Below are 6,295 nucleotides of genomic sequence, written 5' to 3'. Positions count from 1 at the left end.
TCGACTTTGATGGCCGTGTGTTTCCAGAAGTTATGTTGGATGGTGGATCCGGGGTGAATACTCTGTCAAAAACTGAATTTCAAAAGATGACAAATGTGAACTTGGAGCCTGCACCATTTCAAGTGCGGATGGTGGACCAGCCGAGAGTGCAGCCTATTGGAATGTTGAGATGTCAAACTCTTAAAGTGCATGGATTGTCTTTTACTGCAAATTTTGTGGTGCTGAAGATGCAAGATGCTGGTAATGCTTATTCTATGTTGTTGGGTATACCAGGGTATTCAAAATGAAGAAGGGTAAAAATTCAATGAGGATTCCGATGAGTTCCAAGAAGCAGTTGTTGACATCGATGAAACCAATGTTGGCTCAGACTATAAATTTAGCTGAGGAAGTTGAAGATGATGAGGAAGCATGTTTTATAGAGGCTAATCCTACAGTGGTTCCTGTGTTTGAAGTGGATGTTGTGAAGATTGTTGAGAAGTATGTGAATCAGGGAGAGTTGAAGAAGTCAACTAATAAGTTAGAAGCACCAGATGCAAATCTGAATTCAGGCAAGAAGTCAGAGAATGAGTCACAAATTGGTCATAGTAGTGCAAAAAAGGATCAGGATAATTCAGAAGGGGATATTGCACCAAAGGAGGCAATCCTCAAAGCAGAGTTTCTTTATGATAAATTGATGGAGAAGGTTTCCAGAGTCAAAGAGGATGATCTGCGGGATCTTGATTTGGGATCTCAAGGGAGTCCTAAAGTTGTCAAAATAAATGTTCATTTGGATGATGCATTTAAGGAAGAATTGAAGCAGTTGTTGACAGAGTTTATTGATGTTTTTTCTTGGGATTATTTTGATTTGAAGGGCATGGATCCGGCTGTGTATAAGCACAAAATCAACTTGAAGGAGGATGCAGTTCCAGTGATTCAGCATAGATATAGAATGAACCCCAATTATACTAAGCAAGTTAAAGAGGAGTTGGACAAGCTTCTCCAAGTGGGAGTTATAGTTCCAATTGATCAAGCACATTGGTGGTCACCTATAGTGGTGGTTCCCAAGAAGTCAGGGAAGATCCGTGTTTGTGTGGATTACATGAAGTTGAATGCATCAACCATTGCAAATCCATCCCCATTGCCATTTGTGGATTCAATCTTGGATGATGTAGTAAGACATGAGATGTACAATTTTCTTGATGGATTTTCAGGGTATAATCAGATTCGGATGGTAGATGAGGATGTAGCTAATACAACATTTATTACTAAGTGGGGAGCTTTTGCATACACAGTGATGAGTTTTGGATTGAAGAATGGACCCCCTTCTTACTCAAAAGAAGCATTTAAGACATTTGAACCTTATTTGACAAAGTTCATGAGGATTTTTATGGATGATTTTTCGGTATTTGGTGAGAAGATTAACCATTTGGAATATCTGAGGAAATGTTTGGAAAGATGCCGATTGTTTTGGATGTCTTTGAATCCATATAAGTGTGCAATTGCAGTCCAGAGAGGGAAATTGTTAGGGAATATCATTTCTAAACAGGGGATTTCCATAGATTCAGCCAAGATCAGTGCAATTCAGAAGGCAGTATCACCTATTAATGTGAAGGAGATTTCCAGGTTCATGGGACAGATTAAGTGGCATAGTCGAAATTTGAGGTATTTAGCAGATGTCAGTGCACCTTTGACTCATTTGACAAAGAAGGATATTGATTTTATCTGGGGAGATGCTCAGGAAAAGGCTTTTCAGTTTTTGAAAAAAATGTTAGTGGTATCACCTATTATTCAACCTCCAGATTGGCAGTTGCCTTTCCATGTGTTTGTGGATGCATTGGATATTGCAGTAGGAGTGGCGCTGATGCAGGAGAAGATCCGCAGATGGTTCAGACTAGTATATTATGCAAGTTGGATGTTGAAACCGGTTGAGAAGAACTATACTGTTACGGAGCGTGAGTCTTTAGGGATGCAGTTTGCCTTGGAGAAATTTTGACATTACTTGTTGGGGAATAAAGTGGTTTTCCATGTGGACCATCAAGCACTTATCTTCTTAGTTAAGAAGCCAAAGATGGAGGGTAGACTTGCCAGATGGATGCTTTTGTTGCAGGAGTTTGATTATACAGTGTTACATACACCAGGGAATCAGCATGCAGTGGTGGATTATCTTAGCAGATTGGAGCATTTTGAGGAGACACTAGGAGTGTCAAATCAGTTTCCAAATGCGGATTTGTTTTCTGTACAGGGGTAGAATTTTGACAATTGGTATGACCAAATGTTGCAGTTTTTGACAGATGGAGTGTTGGCTTCTAATATGTCATCAGATCAAAGTAAGAAGTTTGCATTGAGGAGTAGGCCATTTCTGATTATTGCTGAAGCATTGTATAGAAAGGGAGTAGATCAGATCATTAGGAGATGTGTGCCCGATGAGGAGCAGAAAGCGGTTTTACAGGAAGCCCATTATGGAACAGCAGGAGGACATTTTTCTGGAGAAATAATAGGGAGAAAGATCATGCAAGATGCAGGATCACCCAGTTTTACCACTTGAACCATTCAAAAGTGGGGATTAGATTTTGTTGGGCCAATATCACCGAAAGCTAGCAGAACAGGAGTAAGATACATTTTGGTTGCAACAGACTATGCTACCAAATGGGTGGAAGCAATATCTTTGAGGGATAATAAAGCAACCAGTGTGGCTAGATTTTTGTTTACAAACATTATGACGAGATTTGGATGTCCCATTGAGTTAGTGTCAGATCAGGGTGTGCATTTTGTGAATTCAGTAATTTCCAAGTTGAAAGCTACACATATGATTTTTCACAAGAAGTCAACTCCATATCATCTGCAGGCAAATGGTCAAGCTGAGAGTACAAACAAGGTGCTAGTGAGAATTCTAAAAAAGATTGTCTCAAAAAATAGAAAGGATTGGGATGACAAATTGGATTCAATTTTATGGTCGTTTCGTATAGCATATAAGGTTTCCACAGGGATGACAACTTTCAAATTGGTTTATGGGATTGAGGCTGTTGTTCCCATGGAGTATGTGATTCCAAGTCTGAGATTGGCAGTTTAACATAGGCTGAGTCTTGAGGATTGTGTGTTGCATAGACAGAGGGAGTTGTTGAAGTTGGAAGAGGATCGGATTCATAGTGAATATGCAATAGATATTGGAAAAAGGAGACGACAAGCTTGGATGACGAGGCAGGTTAAGTTCAAAATTTTTCAGAAGGGTGATTGGGTGATGTTGTACAATTCCAAGTTGGGACCACACCCAGGAAAACTGAAGTTAAGGTACTTTGGGCCTTATCAAATTGTAGAAAAATTAGGCCAAGGAACAGTCAGATTGAGGGATGTTTTTGGTACACCTGTTGTGAAACCGGTCAATGGCTTTAGGATGAATAAATTTTATGGCAAGATTCTCGAGATTCCAAGATGGATGGTAAACAAGGCTGAGGAAATTGGAGTGAAATGGGTATAACCAGTGTTGGAGTTTAAGGAGGACTCTTTGGCAAACCATACAGTGTCCAGCAGTGGGTTCATGTCGCAGAATGTGGTCGGATTTGGTTCTGACAAAAGTGTGGTATTGGAAAAAATCCGCAGCGGAATTGCATTGGGTGGAATTTTCCAGGGGTTATGTCATCAAGGAAGTCACTAGTTTACGACGCGGAATGTTTTTAAGGGAGATTCCCTTGAAGTGAGTGGTCCAATCAACACAAGTGTGCGGGGTATTAACACGCAATTTCAGAATAAGGACCATCATGGGATGGTCAGCTCACGATTTGAGGTGAAAGGCCACACCCATTTTGCATGCAAGTATCCCGCGTTCGTCGTCAAAAGAAGCTTTACCACTGTGCGTGAGTTTCCTATCACCTTCGACACCATGTCTTTTGAAAGCTTCATAAAATCTGCAGTGCCTAAACAGTAGGAGCTAGGTGAGGAGGAGATGACACAAACCCGTTCAATGAAGATGGCCATGGAAGAGCTGTTACGCCCCCGCAGAGAAAGTATTCAGAGCGTAGAGGAAATTGAGGGGGCAGAATCTGGTGGAGACGATGCTTTGGAGGAGATGGAGGTCGACGAGATATTTGACGTTCATGATCATAAAATAGAGGTATGGCTGCGCCGGGTTGGCCTTTATGAGTATGCATGTTTACCATGGGCATTTTGGGAGAAGAATGAATTTGGAGAGCCGTAGCTTTGCCACCTTAGGGAAAATGCTGGCTATATCATGGAGGGAAAGGACATTTCCCCAAAGTTGGTGGTAGAGGTCTTCAAGGTTGCTCACAATCCTTTGCACGAGGTAAAGAAAGTGACAGATGCGGTGATGAGGTCCAAATTTGGGCAGCCAGTTGGCAGTAGGGCTTATTATATGGTGCGGAATTGTGGCAAACTCCGCAGTACTCACTTATTTTGGTATTTGGATAGGGTTTGTTTCTTGGAAAAAACCGCCTATATGTCCAAAGAGGCGTTTGCCCCAATGTATCAAACAGAACGAGGGCAGAAGGTGGATTGGGCATCCTTCATTTTTGACACACTGCAGCTTTCAGAGCCAAGGGATAAAAGGAGGTCACCGTCTGTTACCAAGGTATCTCCTTACTTGCAGGCAATTTTCTCCTATGTGCTGCAGGTACCTCTCACACCCACACCACCGAGCTTTGTTAAGAGTCCAGATGTGCAGAGCTTGGGTGATGCAAAGCGTCGGAAGTTAGATTGGGATATGCCTAGTGGAGACAAGCTTGAATCTGCATTGGGCCAAGGAAGTAAGTCGGCAGCAGAAGCTGGCACAGATGAGAAGGTGCCGTCATTAGGGAAGGTCACTTTTTTCCCTTCTATGAGCAGGATTGCCAAAAATCGACACCCAGAGCCGTACCATAACTCTGTTTCCGCGGAAGGTTCATGAGGGTTCAGGGGAACAGACCCCGGTGACACAAGCCATTAAAACAACCCCTTTTGCTAAACCGGCAAGTGTTAAGTTGGATGGGGTGTTCTTAGTTCAAGATGATGTTGTCGGACTTGAATCGGTTTATCTGCAATCAGGAGGCTATGATCCTCACCCTTGAGATACAAAAGGCTGAGGGGGAACACATTGATAGCTTGGAGTGTGAAGTCAGTCACCTGCAGAGCCGGGTGGATGAAGTATTGAAGGAGAAGACATTATTACAAGAGGAGTTAGCTCGGGTCAGTGTGGATATGCGTAATCAGATTTCTGAGATGGCAGGAACTGCACAAGAGTTTCAGATATGGGCAAATGGGCTTAAGGAGGCCACAGAGAAGCAGTTTTCATGAAGTGGAGGATAAGATTGACATCTTATTACAAATAACAATTTCTTGATGAATAGGTTAACTCCATTGGTGGATCTGGAGAGGGCCACTTTGGATGGCCAGGGTGTCACAGGTGTATTGATCTCTGATGCAGATGTGGATGTTTTGAAGAAAGAGGTGTTTGATTATACCAAGGAATTGTGGCACCAAGAAGCAGGGCTTCTTCAAGAACACATGGCAAAGCAGATTGATAAGTACAAGTCGTGGTTTGAAGCTGCTGGAGAGCATAAGGTCCGCAAGGAGAATGTCGAGCTGCGTGCGCGGAATGATGAATTGGAAATGCAATTGGAATTAATCCGAAAGCAGTTGATGGAGTAGCAGACTAGTATTCAAATGGGAGCACAAGCTGCAAATGTGCAGGAACTACATGAGAGTAGCATGGAGACAGTCGGCAGAAGGTTCAGTTCTTGTGGTTGATGTGGATGCAAAACCGCTGGCAATATAGTTACCTGTGGGAGAGGATGCAATTGTTGAAGTGGAGCAGAAGCAGGGACTGAATGCAGAAAATCAAAGTGGTTGAACATGGATCAAGGGATCATGGGTCCGAGGTCAGCCTATGGCTCAAGCCACCAGGTTGTGCCAAGTGTTAAGGCTACACCTCGGTAGAGTAGGATTTTGCTTTTAAAAGTGACTATGTAATGAACCTTAATATGGGGTGTGTCTTTTGGGATCTTAAGTGTAGGGATGTTTATTTATGTCAAGGGGTGTTTGGAAATAGGTAGTTCACATTACAATGATGAAGAGGATGTAATGGCGGATTCTTGCAGTATTAAGGAAGTGCAGAATGTTTTGTCAACACTGTTGTCTTCTTTCTCTTTCTGTATTCTCATCACTGTAGTATTCTGAATGCATAATGGAAGCAGCAAGTCTTTTCAGAGTATGTTTGCAAGTCTGTACTGAAGTTTGTAGCAATGGCGAAATTTTGTGAATGTTCAGAGTGTTTGTCAGACTGTTTGTCAGAGTTGAATGATGTTTAAATGGGAGAGTTAAGGGCAAT

The 6,295-nt window shown here is 42.3% G+C and overlaps 3 pseudogenes; all 3 read left to right on the top strand.

Annotated features, from left to right (window-relative positions):
• Nucleotides 1-3,412: 3,412 nt before the first annotated feature.
• LOC147447302 (uncharacterized) lies at nt 3,413-3,901 on the top strand (annotated as a pseudogene).
• Nucleotides 3,902-4,693: 792 nt separating this feature from the next.
• LOC147447301 (uncharacterized) lies at nt 4,694-5,111 on the top strand (annotated as a pseudogene).
• A 361-nt stretch (nt 5,112-5,472) lies between these two features.
• LOC147447300 (uncharacterized) lies at nt 5,473-5,818 on the top strand (annotated as a pseudogene).
• Nucleotides 5,819-6,295: the final 477 nt, after the last annotated feature.

This window comes from Adiantum capillus-veneris, chromosome 11, assembly GCF_014529385.1.
Source record: "Adiantum capillus-veneris isolate H3 chromosome 11, ASM1452938v2, whole genome shotgun sequence".
In the NCBI taxonomy this organism is placed as follows: domain Eukaryota; kingdom Viridiplantae; phylum Streptophyta; class Polypodiopsida; order Polypodiales; family Pteridaceae; genus Adiantum; species Adiantum capillus-veneris.
The sequence above is the reverse complement of the archived record's forward strand: the minus strand, read 5'-3'. Positions and strand labels throughout refer to the sequence as shown.